Source organism: Lontra canadensis, unplaced genomic scaffold (assembly GCF_010015895.1).
Source record: "Lontra canadensis isolate GAN:19392208 unplaced genomic scaffold, GSC_riverotter_1.0 scaffold30, whole genome shotgun sequence".
NCBI classification, from domain to species: domain Eukaryota; kingdom Metazoa; phylum Chordata; class Mammalia; order Carnivora; family Mustelidae; genus Lontra; species Lontra canadensis.
This window is the reverse complement of record NW_022631024.1, coordinates 6,242,817-6,257,292: the sequence shown is the minus strand read 5'-3', so window position 1 is coordinate 6,257,292 and position 14,476 is coordinate 6,242,817.

Here is a 14,476-nt window from a genome sequence, read left to right as displayed (position 1 = left end):
ACTTTTTCATATTGGAGAATGCAACCTGATTTCTTCCATTTGTTTCATTTGTATTTAAATTCTTTTTGTGATTGTTGCTTCTTGCTCAGAGCATAACTATGGCATTATATAAGCTTTTGCTGTGATCGTGACTTTTTTGTGCTGGTGTGGAAGAAATAAGTGTGGGCAGGAAGGCACCCTGGGTGGAGCAGAATGTACCATTTTGCCCGTCATGAGAGCTTTTCTTGGTGCCGACAGCACCCACTCTTATCACAGCTCCTGACGCAACAGACCGGAAGTAGTTGCTTTCATCTCTTTCTCCCTCATTTGATGAGGCAGGGGCTTTGTTAGGTAGGTAGAGGGAGAGATGGAGGGAGAAAGGGAGGGAGGGAGAGATGAGTAGACAGCTGTATGAATCCGTTGATTCAATAAATGTCTACTGAGTGCCCACACTGTGCCAGAGAGAAACATGGTCCAGTCCCAATATGATAAAACACTCATGTCCCAGCCCCCCACACCACTGCCTAACTCAGGCCATGACAACTAGCAGGAGCTCAAAAATAAGCAATCACCTAGATGTGGTCTTGATCCTTTGTCTCCTCTGCGACCCTGCACAAAGTGCTTTACCTCTGAGCCTTCTGTTTCCAGATGCAAAAGTTGTATGTGCTGAGGGTGAATGAAGGGAGTGGGGTGGCTGTGGCACAGATTTTTCCACAGAGTGATGATGGTGGGAGGCAGCTTGTCCCATGTCCCAGTTTGATGGTGGCATGGCCTGCAGAGTTGGCAAGTATGTGGATCAGACAATGACAGTGGGGAAGGACTTGGAGGCGGAAATGTTCCTTATTTCTGGGCGAAGCCAAACGCCCAGTGATTAAGAGCACAGACTGTGGAGTCATCCAACTCAAAATTCTGACGCTAAAAGTTCTTGCCCTACCCATCTCTCAACTATGGTCAAATTACTTAGTCTCTTTCTCCCTCTATAAACTGGAGATCAGAAAAACTAGTATTTATTGGGTCTGCACCCTGTTCCAGGCACTCTGAGGTAAACTCATTCCATCTTCAAACTGTCTCTGTGGAAGAGATAGTGCCCTGATCTCCACATTCTACACAAGAACCCCGAGACACAGGGTGGGACACAGGCGGGGGCCAGGACTGGGCTCCCACACACCAACCTGCACTGCTTCTCTCCGTAAGTCAAGAGAGTACAGTAATAGAATGCTCGGGGATAAATATGAGAGAGTGCTATGGGGATTGTTTAGGCTAAGAAGCAGTAGAAGCTAGTTGCTGGCACAAGAAAAACATCATTATTATAATGATAACGACCATTCCTGAGTATATATAATAGAGTAGGCAGTAACTTGGGTGCTTTATATACTTCATTCCATTAAATCTTCACACAACCCTCGCCAGGTAGTTATTACTATTCTTATTTTATGGGTGAAGAAAATGAGAGGTTAAATAACTTGTCCAACATCCCACTGGTTAGTAGGTGGCAGAGCCAGCACTCAGACGTGCCTGCCGGAGAGCCCGACACCTACCTCCACACCACAGCTTCTATCCACGGGTGAGGGGCCAGAGGCAGGAAATGAAAGGCGTGTGAGGGACTGGCTCCTCGTCCATGGTTACACGTACGGAAATGGTGGGTAAGAAAGCTGAAGCATAAGCTAGTTCAAGGCAGTCTGCAAACGAAGACTTTACCTTGCAGACCATGGTGAGTCATTAATATGTTAAGCAAGAGTATGGCTGGAGATCATCCCACAAACACGTCTTACAAACCTGTCTCTGTTGTTGCTGGAATTCTAACCACCCCAACCCCTCAGATGCGTTCCTTAAACACTGGCAAAAAGGGTTCTCTGAGTACATAGTCTGTAGTGCTTCCATCTTCATCTGAATTTTTACAGGATTTACCGACAGTGTTTCTTATGGAATATCAAGCAGTATTTGTGTTTTACTGCCTATTACTTGTCTTTTCACCTCGGTTGTGATTTCCTAGAAAACTGGTATTGTGTCAAGGGTCTCTGTGTATTAAGCGCCTGTCTTCATGATGACACAACATTGGTACTTTAGAAATGCCTACTATTGTTGATGCAATGGGTGTGGCATCATTTGGAAAAGATCACCTCATCTCCAAAGGAGCAAGCTACAGGAGAAAGTTTGTTCTTAGTCTGAGGATCTGAACATATCCCAAAGTGATCAATGGTGACCAACTGAGAGAAATTCCTCCCTAACTTGAGCCCCAATTTCCTGCTCTAGCCAAGGGAGCCAACACATCCTCCTTTATTTAAAAAGGAAGGGCAAACACCAGGTACTCTGCTGAGCACGTGGTAGGGCTTGACTCATAGCTTGAAGGTGGAAGTAGAATGTGGGTTTGGAATCAGAACATCTTCCATTTAAATCCATGCTCCATCTGGGTGGAGGCTCCTTATTATATGCTGAACTGTGTTCCCTCAAAATTCATATGTTGAACCTCTAACCCCCAAGAATGTGACTGTATTTGGAGATATGGCCTTTAAAGAGGTAATAAAGGCAAAATGAGTTCCGATGGGTAGGCCTTAATTCAATATGACTGGTGTCCTTGGAGAGGAGATTAGGACACAGATACACAGAGAGGGAAGACAACATGAAGACAGGGAGAAGACCGCCACATACAAGTCACGGACAGAGCTTCCAAAGAGACGAACCCTGCTAACACTTGTCATCAACTTCCAGATTCCAGAAACTTGAGAAAATAAATTTCTATTGTTTAAGCCTCTCAGTCTGTGGAACTCTGCTGTGACAGCCCTAGCTGACTGATATACTACTTAACTTCTTTGAGACTCACTTTGCTGTTGTACAAAAAAGGGATAACCACACCTAACTTCAGGGAACTGTTGTGAGGCTGAGACACGATTTATGTAAAATAGGGATGGGTACTCTATGAATGATGTCGGGAATTTGTAGTGATGACAGTCATGGCAGCAAGAGGGTTGGTGACTGGAAAATATCATTGACTCTAGCCCACAGGGTTATTGAAGTGCTCAACTGGGATGATTGGGGTTTTTTTGGGGGGGAGGGGGTTTTGGGAGGTGATCATTTTGATGTGAAATATAAACAACCTCTGGTATCAAAGTGGCTGAATGTGAACCCTGGATTCACCACTGACAATGTTCATGACATGAACCATTCTCAATCTCCCCAGGCCTCGCTTCCTAACCCATTCAACCAAACTCTTAGCCCACTTCGTTGAATTGTTATGAAGAATATCTACCATCATGGAATACTTATCAGTACGTGCCAGGAACTGTCCTAAGCTCTGTATTAACTTATGTAATATGCACAAACATTTGAGGATTTGGAATTTTGTTATACCATTTCTGTAAAGTAAGGAATCTGTGGCATAGAGTGAGAAAGTGTGCAAGCCACAGAGTTAGCAAAAGGTGTTGCCAGGATTCAAAATTGGACAGAAAAACAGAAATGAAAAGAAAAAGTAGGGCATTAGTTCATTAAACATTATTTAGATGATTTTATTGTTCCTTCTCATGCTTTGTTATTGGTTTCCTCTTCAAGCATGTGTCATATTCCTACCAAGGCTAGAATCTTGATCAGAGAGTGTTTCGAGACCTGTCCACTTCTGAGACAATATATGGGCATAAGCACCTCTGAGGGACTCCCCTTCCACTCCCAGGTCCCCTGGAGTAGACATCAGAGCTCTCTGACTCCTCAACACATGGCTGTGGCCCCTTGGGGGGGGTGGAGCCATGTATCTAGGTCACCCGATGCAGTATGGGCAATCTGTTCATAGGTTCAGAGCATTGAACTGCTCATGTGAGACCCTTCTGAATTCAAGTTTCCCGTAGACATGGTGACCAGCAGTGTTTGTGAGGCTGCCTTCTCTTCCACCGGATGCTTGAATGACAGCAATGGCCACGACATCCTTCTGACTCACAATACACATGCACCTTAAATGGGAAACAAATTTGTGTTGATTTAAGCTACTGAGATTTCAGCATTGTTTGTTACTCCAACATAACTGTACACCCTGACTGATGCATCCATCCCATTGGCTCATTTCAACGTCCTGTCTTTTTCTCTTGGGAATCTTCCCTGCCTGATCATGCTCTCAAACCCCTAGGTCTTCTTTCTCCTCCTCTGTTACTTCCTCTCTCTTTCTGCCTTCATTTCTTCCTGTCCTATACAGTTCCTGTCAGCAGTCTTCCTTAACGTGGGGCTGTCTCTGGGGGAAACCTAAGTATAATTGAATATAGGGACAGAATCACTCTGTCTGCCCTCCCTCTGTTTCAAATTAGGCTCAGAATGTGGAACCCACCCTAGATTCTGCTCACAAAATGCAGCCACTGAAGCCTGATTTCTGAAGACATAGGCACAGTCTGGGTGACTGCAGCCGAACCAAGCACTTCAGACCTTATCTCCCCAATGATAAGGCTGTGTCCAGCCATGAGTGCACAGAGTATGTCCATTTAACAAGGACAAGAGAAGCTGATTTGTCCCTAAAGGGCCTTGAAATTCACTCCACTAGCATGAAATGGGTCAATAAAAACAAGAAATGAAATTGAGGTCAGAGACTTTCTCAGGAGACATAGTAAATAGCGTCTGAGGCCCCCTCCATGCCGCTGTCCCCATGGTACTACTGCAGAATCACTGGCAAGGTGCTGATTAATAGCCAGAGGAAATGTCACTGCTGCCTGGTACCCTGGGAACCATGGTGCTCTTTTCCCAGGAGTAAATAGGGAGCTGTGAGGACATCTTGGCAGCCAGACCGCAGCCCTAACAGGCAAGATTGTTTGCTTCAATCGCCTGTCCTATATTTGTAGCTAAAATCCCAGGGCTGTGTTCACTCATTACGATTGGGGATTTGGCTAGGGTATAAGTATTTTAGGGGCAGAGGTCAGATCTTGTTCAAGATTATATTTCAGCACTTTGCATGGTCCATGCCATATAATAAATGCTTATGATTTTTGATGAATGATTTAGTGGATATATGGATGTCTTAGTCTATTGGGGCTGTTATAACAAAAGCACAGGGTGGCTTATAAGTCACAAACATTTACTTCTTACAGTTCTGGAGGTTGGAAAACCCAAGATCATGGCTTTGACAGATTCTGTGTCTGGTGAGAACCTGCTCCCTAGATGACTGTCTTTTTTGCTGTAACTTCACATGGCAGGAGGGGCAAGAGGGCTCTTTTGGGCCTCTTTTATAAGAGCATTAATCTCACTCGTGAGGGCTCTGTTCTCGTGTCTTAGTCAGCTCCCCAAAGCCCCCAGCTCCTAATACCAATACCTTGGGAGTTCCGTTTTTAATATATGAATTTGGGGGGAGACCCAAATGGATAAACATCACAAGTTGTTCACTGACTGCACGTTCTATCAATTATATCCGTTCCATCACGTTTACAGCGCTATCCCCTATATCTGCCACAGTGTCTGGCTCAGAATACCCTAATAAGTGTTTGTGCAATTAATGATCAGCTGTCTTTTACACCAGGAGAGGAGAACATTGTTGGGATTGAGAAGAAACCACTCCTACAATGAATTAAACACTCGCCAAGTGTCAACTGTGTGACTGTCCCTCAACAGGGTTGAGGACACCACTGAGGCAAGACTCTACTCTTCTCACTTCAGTGAAGAAGATAGGGCTTCCCACAAAGGATCTCAAGGGCAGCAGGTAAAGAAAATGTGGGGGCAAATTAAAAAGAGAAAAAAATCTTCCCCAAGGACAGAAGGAGAGGAAGACATGGCCTCTGAGAGTGATGACCCTTGATGTGAGGGCTGGTTAATTAGATGACAGGAGTTCACCATGTGGACCCATCAAGGGGAAGAATGTTCCAGACAGAGTTTATTTTAACGTCTGACCTTTTTGGTAATCCTAGGCTTATATACAGCACAGGGACTGTGGGCCATCCTGAAAATCTTCAGGAGAAGCTACGTGAAAATCCAGGCTTCTGAATCTTAACAAGATACACTCTTCAATATGGTTTGTACCATCTTTCAAAGCTCTATCCAGCCTCATACCCTCTGGGAAGCCTTCAGACTAATCTAGCAAAAATTTCTACCCTGTGGGCTCAGAGTCTATCAGTTCTGTCTCAAGCAAGCTGTGTGATCTCAGGGAAGTCACCTTCATTTTTTTCATCTGTTAAATTAGGGTTTCAAGAATACCCTTCCCTCGAAATTGTAGTATAATTAATGACATAGCACCTGGTAGTTCATCAACCTCTCAGTTCTTTGTTTTTTGTTTTTCTCATCTATGAAATGTTATGATAATAAATGAGTCAACAAAGGTCAAATACCTAGAACAGTGAGTGGCACACAGTAAGCACAGATGAGTGTTAACTATTATAATTCCTACTACATATTCCATCCATTCCTTAATAGATGCTACTTGGCATTAATTATAGTAATAATACACAAGAGCTGAGCTCTCTGTATTACTCTGAACCTTTTTCCCATACTGATCTTGATCAGTATAGAACTGATGGCCTGAGATCAGAGATCTTGTATGAAAATTCTAACTCCTGGCCTTTGGTCTTTCAGTCATGGGCCCAGCCATCATGCTCCTTGTTTAAAGATCGAGGCTGGTGAACCATCCAAGCTGCAGACACTCTGCGCCTCTGAGCTTCCCGCCCTCCTCCTGGCTAGAGGACACCGTGGGTGTTATCTGCCTTTTTCCTAGCAATGCTGGCAACATAGGTTCTTATGCTGCTAAAAATATACAGCTCAAGATTCAAGGTGAATCAGACAGATTGATTTTCAACTTTGACAAAGTTGAGAGGGAAGGAAAAATCATATTTAGTGGCTTCTGCTTGGGGTTAAGGGAGGTGGGAGAGTTAAGATTTTATTTTAAATAATGAAACATATTTTTTTAATCCATTGGGGTTTATAACTTGTTTGGTCAACAGTTATTAATGTAGGTTCACTAGCAATGCCTTCTTGATGGGAAAGGTTAGGAAACTTCTCAGTTTGAGAGACAGTCCCTCTGGCATTAAGGGTTTCTACATCTTTCGACTTGACCTTTATCTCTGGGTTCTTCCCTGATGATGCCTGGTCCTTGATGGCTATAGCAATTTAAGATTCAAAAACATTTACAGCCCTCTCTTCTAGGGATTTCAGTGAACCATGACTTCTGAACTAATACTATATTCATAATATTTCTCCCACAATAATGAAAGGAAGGGTAGGTACAGAGCTTTGCTCTAATCTCTATGTTCTACAGTGGACACAGAACATATTTTTATAATTATGAATGCCGACACTTAAGAAATGAAAATATTGCAAGAAAATGTTGCAATGCTTGGTATATTTATAAATGAGTACAAAAATAAGTAAGTAGGAAGCCGTGTACCATAGAAATAACCTTGATATCTTTCCAATGTTGAGAATCAGCATCTACTGAATATTTTAGCCAGACAACAGGCTAGATACTTTCCAATACTATACCCCCTATAATCCTCACCAACAGTGTGGTAACAAAGGAAGCAATAGCCTCATTTTACAGATGAAGATATTGAGGCTCAAAAGGACCAATCAGCTTGCCTAAGATCACACAACTAGGAAATGAAGAAGGAAGGGTCAGACCACGTCTCCAGCACTAATGTCCTGTATCCTACAGCAAACTCTATCTCCCAGTCTGGAGGAAACCAGAGCTTAAATTCAGAGTATGGTGTAGTGGGGTTTGTCCAGGTGGAGCCCCGAGTCTGCAGAATCAGTGTCATGTGGGAAAATCCTCTGACCCACCCAGATATACTGAAACAGTACCCCTGGGGGTAGAACTCAGAAATCTGGATTTTTTTTTTTTTTTTTTTTTTTTTTTTTTTTTTTTTAGCAAGTCCTCTGCATGATTCTAATGGCTACTGTGGTTTCAGCAACATTGGTGAAGAAACAGAGCCTCGGAAAGGCAAAGTAAACCGTCTACCATTCATAGGTTTTGAAATGAGGTTTATTTCCCCTGAAACTTACAATGTTGCATGAGGTGTTTTTGTTTTAAGATTTTATTTATCTGAGAGAGAGAACACACGAGAGGGCAAGCGAGCAAGGATGAGCGGTGAGGAGGTGGGGGCGGAGGGAAAAGGCAGCGGGAGAGGGAGAAGCAGACTCCCCACTGAACAAGGAGCCGGATGCAGGGCTTGATCCCAAGACCCTGAGATCGTGACCTGAGGCGAAGGCAGACACTTAACTGACTGAGCCACCCAGGGCCCTGCATGAGGTGTTTTTTACTGCAGATAAATTCTTTAGTGTCTGAACTTTAGTTTTCTTAGCTGCCAATTAAAAACAGTGGTCAAAGAAGAAGATCCTAGAAATCAATAGCCTCTCTCCTATTCACTAGCCATGTGGCACAGGCAACTTACACGTCTCTTTGTGCTCTAGTTCCTCGTCCGCTGGATGTCTATTCAGGCTGTTGTGGCAATCAGTGCGAGACTGCATGGTAACTGCTTTTGCATGGTGCCTGGCAGAGAAAAGATCCTCAGTAATCAGGGACTCTGTTCATGGACATTAATGGCCCGCCTCCTTTCTCTCTAAGTAAAATGGAAAATATCCTTATCCAGTGCCTGGAGCATAGTAGGTGCACAGTAAATGCTCAGTCTTTTCGGTTCTTTCTAATAGATGCTTTTCTTCTTCTCCTTGACAGGCTAAGCACCCCCCAACTGGTGTTTCACCTCCTGGATTTTCTCCCTGCAGCCAAGTCCCTTAATGTCAAGCAGTGAAAGTGGATCCCAAGGAAATAAGTTCCGAAGCTATTGTAATAGAAAGAGTTAGCTTCAGTCAACTTTAGCATTAAACTCTTAATAAGAGAGTCTGCCCTATAAAGGAGTCGCCTTGCAGCCCTTTCTCCTAAGAACTCAGGTTATTAACTCTCACCCCCTGGAGATGTACTGCCCCCATACACAAACACACACTCACACACACACACATACACCCTTTCAGGGCAGCCCCTGCTTTTCCCTACTGAAGCCCTGCAGAGTCTCTGCATTCTACTCGGTAAAATAGAGATTTAATAAGACGCTTAATTATTTTTGAACCAACAACAATATTTTGCTGAATACTGTAACTGCATTTTCCATTTTGCTAGAAAATTGAATGCTGAGAAGCGTGTGAACTTGTCACATCAGTGCACAGCCTGGACAATTGACAGACCCAATACCAAACGCTGTGGCTCCTTTTGCAATCATCTGTAATTCCCCAACTCTGAGCAACAGGTTTTGAGGACTCCCTGAACCCAGCTGGAGGAGAAACATTGGAGAAACATTCAACATCTATGTATAACTTCATGGCAGTGTACCGGGGACAGACAGTAAGTAAGGCTGGGCAGGCAGGGGTTGCATGCAAAGATTCTACAGTGACTAATGTGTAATCTCATAATGAAATTGCACCACCACCTCTGGTTTGTCTTAATTTACTTAGGTCTGCAATGAGACAGATAATCATGTCCACACTCTTGGTAATGGAGAGTTTTAAAAGATACTGTGGATAACAGCTGACACCTAGTAGGTATTCAATAAACCAGGGCCTTCCCTTTGGTCCAAGAAGACAGTCTAGAAAAATTGACTTTGGCACTGGAAAACAAACAGAGGAAAACAAAGAAAAGTAGGAGAACAATGGCCCCAGACTTTGCTTAGAGAAAGACGTAGAATAATTAAAGTGAAGTCATTCTGGTCTTCGCCCATCTGTGCTTATCACTCAGTTCACTGGCACACTTCTGCAGTGTCTATACTTTTGTCCCCTACATGCGGCAGGTAGCACCGATGACAGATTGCTGTTTCCACGAATCACGGGGCTGTTCATCCCCACCATGCTTCCTTAAACCACATCACTGCATTTTGCACGATGCTGTGCTTTCTTTGCAAATCTTTTAGTTGCCTAGTTACTGGCCTAATATTGATAATACCTGCTCCATTGCGTACCCAGCTCAACTCTGCAGCACAGAGGGTACCCCAAGTGCCCCACAGGCGTGCTTCTGCCCCAAACTGCCGGCTGTGGTTTGTCTTCCTCAAGTGTCTTCTGCCCAGATTTCTGCTTCTCCACGCTCCTTAACAATTCAAAAGACAGGTTCCAGCTTTCTCCACTCTTAACACACGTCATATGTGCACTCCATACACGTCAAGACAGGGCTTCTGATAAGCACCGAAGCAGTTTGGTCGCCATGGATATGTCCCAAATTGGGGATTAGGAAGTTTATAATCTTGGGGTCTCACAGAGTCTTTAATTTTTTTTTTAAGATTTTATTTATTTATTTGACAGAGAGAGATCACAAGTAGATGGAGAGGCAGGCAGAGAGAGAGAGAGAGAGGGAAGCAGGCTCCCTGCTGAGCAGAGAGCCCGATGCGGGACTCGATCCCAGGACCCTGAGATCATGACCCGAGCCGAAGGCAGCGGCTTAACCCACTGAGCCACCCAGGCGCCCCGAGTCTTTAATTTTTAAAAGATTTTACTTTTTCATACTAAAAACAAACGTGCTTATTATTTAAAAATTGGAAAAAAGTTAAGAAAAGAATAAAACATTATACATCTACATACATATGTAGGTAGACACCTTTCTATCCAGATAAATATAAATGCACAAATATAAATACATAGATACAGATATAAAATATCATCTATGAATGTCATGACATGTTTCCTTCCGATGTTTTTTCTATTCATATTCATAGTTTTTTTAAATTTTGGATTTTATAATATAATACCTACTTGTCATTTTATAGTCTGTTTCTTTTAAATTATCCTCTCCATAGACATGCTTTCCTGATAGATTTTTTTTTTCTCCAGAAACATCACAGCAATGGCTGCATACTATTCCCCTGAACAGAAGTACCAGCTTTCTTAATTATTCTTCTGATGTTGTCCTTGTAGTGTTTTTTATTTTAAATTTCTTTTTATCATAAGTAATTCTGTGATGGGCTACATTATGTGGCCCATAAAGCTGTTGTTATGACAGAAGGCAACACATCACAAATAAGAAACATAATAAATAAATGTTATAGCATGTTAGGGCTAAAGGGGACAGAGAACAACAGAGGGACAGTTGCTGCTTTAAATACTGTAGTCAGGGCAGGCCTCACCGAGGCAGAACCCTAGTGGGGGATAAGGAAGGCAGACACACAGGTATCTGGGAGAAGATCCTTCCAGGAATAAAAATGGAGGGTACAAAGGCTTTGAGGTAGAAGAATGAAAAGGTGGAGACAGAGGTAATCTAGTATAGCAGTGCAGATCGTGCAGACAGTCTGTGGCAGAACAGATCCAGGGTGCTAGGATGCCATCTAGAGTGCTGGAATCTTCAAACCTGGAAGCATCAGATGATGGCATGACTAGGAAAATCTTACTTAACATTGCCCTCGGTCTAACTGAACCGTAGATGGGTTTCTTTCTGAGCATGATGTCCCTTTTCTTAGAGCATTTACTTCAGAAAACTTCCAGTCTTAAATTCCTCCTGTCCCTTTGAGATGTAAATCTTCTCCTAGACTGTTGCAAGGTTTACAATCCAAGAATGTCTTTTTCAAGGGCCTGAGAGCCATCCCTTCAAAATGCTCATCTAAGGAGATAGTGCCCCTATTTCCTAGTCTCTGGGAGGGTCATTGCCTGATTTCAGCAGATGCCCAATTAGCAAGCACAGAAGGCTTACACTGACCTGCAAACCCCTCCCCAAATCATCCTCCAGCGCTCTTCCACAAGCTCATCCCATTGTTTAACCTCCATCCTTTGGTTTCATCAGTGTTTACTGATTCGTGTCCTTTGGAACTCTGGTCCTCAGAATTTGTCTGGAAGTGTTCGCCTTGATAGTCATAGCAGACACTCACTTCTTGAAGTCTACTTCCCTTGAAGTTGAACTTGAAGTAGAACTTGAAGTTCTACAGCTGCATAGACCTAAATCCTAGAAGGCACTTCTCACTGGTCTCTTTCCCCACACCCCACCTTCCATCCATCAACAAATCTTGTTGGCTCTATCTCCACAACATCTTCCAAGTCCAGATGCCTCTCTCCACTTCCATCTCGATTACTGGTAATGCCAACATTATCATCTCTCCCTTGGAATACTGCAATGACTTCTTAACTAGTCCCTATCCTGTTTATTCCTTGTTGTTTACTCTCTATAGAGCAGGCAGAGAGATCTTTTGAAAGTCAAATTGCATCCTACCTCTACCCATGAGGCTCCAGTGGTTTTCCATTACACCTTCGATGGATTCCAAAGTCTTTCAGAACTCCCAAGGCCCTGCCTGCTTCTCTGACTCGGCGTTATGCACTTTGGTTCCCCTTCACTCCATTCCAGCCATTTTGGCCAAAAATGCACCCACTGGGAGGGCCTTGGAGCCTGCTGTTGCTCCCGTGCAGACTCTCTGGGTGGCTGGCCCTCTCACTGTTCAGCCACCTGCTGACATACGCTTTTCTCAACCCTCTGCCTGCCCATCTGAAAATGTAAATCTTGCTATTCCGTGTCGCTGTGGCTTTCATAATGCACATCAGGACTGGACATTATGCATTTCTTTTGTTATTGCCTAATCCCTCCTCCCCAATAGAAAGTAAGTCCCACCTTTTGTTCACTGCTACGTTTCTGTAGCCTCACAAGTAAACATAAGTGTTGAGAGAATGAAGGAAGAAGTAAGAAGCTCTGAGGTGTCCAGTAGTTAAAAAAAAATTGCTCAACTTTCTGATCCACTAGTCCTCAAATGTACTTGTCAGGCCAATCCTTTTCCATGCAACACTTTTTAATATGGAAAAAAAGATCAAAAGCACGGATAGTGGCAGATTAAAGGTGGCTGAAAGAGCTCTGAGCTTGCTCTTCTCAAGAGGTGGGATCTATGTGGCCTCTACTTGATTTCTGGGAGTCCCTGTGATTGCCTGGTATGAGAAAATGTGGCAGAAATGGTGCTGTACCAGTTTCTGGATGCAGACTGTAGGAAGCTGGCAGCATCTCCCTCCTGCGCCTTGGAAAACTCTCTTAGACCCCTGAGCTGCTGTATACAAAGTCTGATTATCCTGACAATGCCACGCTGGAGATGTGAGCACACACAGATGCCTTAGTCAGCAGTCTCAGCAGAGCACAGCCTTCCAGCCAAACCCCCGAGGCACCAAACAAGTGAGAGAAGGTGTCTTGCACTCCTCAGACCAGCCTATCTGCCAGGTAAGCACTGCTGAGGGACAGCCATTGAGACAAAAAAGGAAGGTTTGCTATGGAGCCCATCCTCATTTCCTCACCCACAAAATCATGAGATGTAATAAAATGATTACAGTTTTAAAACAACAAACCAATCTACATTTGGGGGTTTTGTTATGCAGCAAGGGATTACTGGCATACTGATGCAATCCCCCTGTCCCCTTTTCCCCCCATCTTTTCAGATGGGAAAACCAAGGTCTAGAGAGGAGAATAGTCATGCTAAGGTCTCTTAGCTGGTTCGCAGAAGAACTAGGACAAGAACCCATATCTCTGACTCTAGCCCAGTGTCCTTGTGATGAGCAAAGAATGGGATTTAGGAGTTATTTTGGATCCCTTCCCCCTTTTCTCACATGGGCTGTCCCCTTCACTTTAAGTCAGCATTTCTCAAACACACTCTTGGTGTCAAACCAGACCTAAGAACATGCACATACACATTCCATTCAGTCCCTCCAGCCAGAGTTCTTTAGGAACCAGACAGTGAGGAACAGCAAGAAGGGATGTCACCAAAGCTATAAAATGAAAGACAAGTCCAGCCAGAGTGTAACTTGACCAGAATATATTTCATTCTCCTGGCTGCAAGGCCTCACACTTTTGAATGAATATGTGCTTAACTATTTATAATTGACCTTTGCACAAAAGAACATGAAATTTTTATAGCCCAAAGCTTCATTTATTAACTTTACTGGAGTGTAAAATATTTCTGTTTGCCATAAATTTATACCAGGACAAACAATATATATGCTAATTAGTAGTCATGTCGTCGTCTGCACGCTGTTGTGTTGGCTGGTCATTTCCAACAGGCAAAATAGCAGAATTCAATCGACAGATGACAATTGAATGGCTTGATACTTGCTGTTCAAACAGTGAAGTCTAGAGCAGTGAATTAATGGTGTTCATTATAATGAGTCCATTTCCTTTTCATTTCCTTTATAAATTAGTCCAGGTAACACGCTGAGTTCCTTCAAGAATGGCTCCCGGGAACCTGCTGAGATACACCTGCAAAACCCACAACTCAGCAGAATCCCTCCGGCTCTCATCCTGTGGTTTTCATGTTCCTTCTGGAGTTTCAAAAACTCACTGATGGCTCAGGCTTGGGAGGAATGTTATAGATCATCTCTACTCCTTTCACAGAGAAAGAGACTGAGGCTGAGAGTGGTCAAGCATGTCACCCATTGTCACACAGAAAAGCAGCGTTGCGGTCAGAGCTCAGGAGTGGGTCTCAGTGAAAAGAAAAATGCTGTAAAAGCCCTGAGCAATCATCATTGTGGCCTACCCATTTGAGAGATGGGAAAATCAAGGATTGAGGAGGACAAGTTCAAATACCATATCCCTCATGAAGCCTAAGTAGAACCTGTGTCT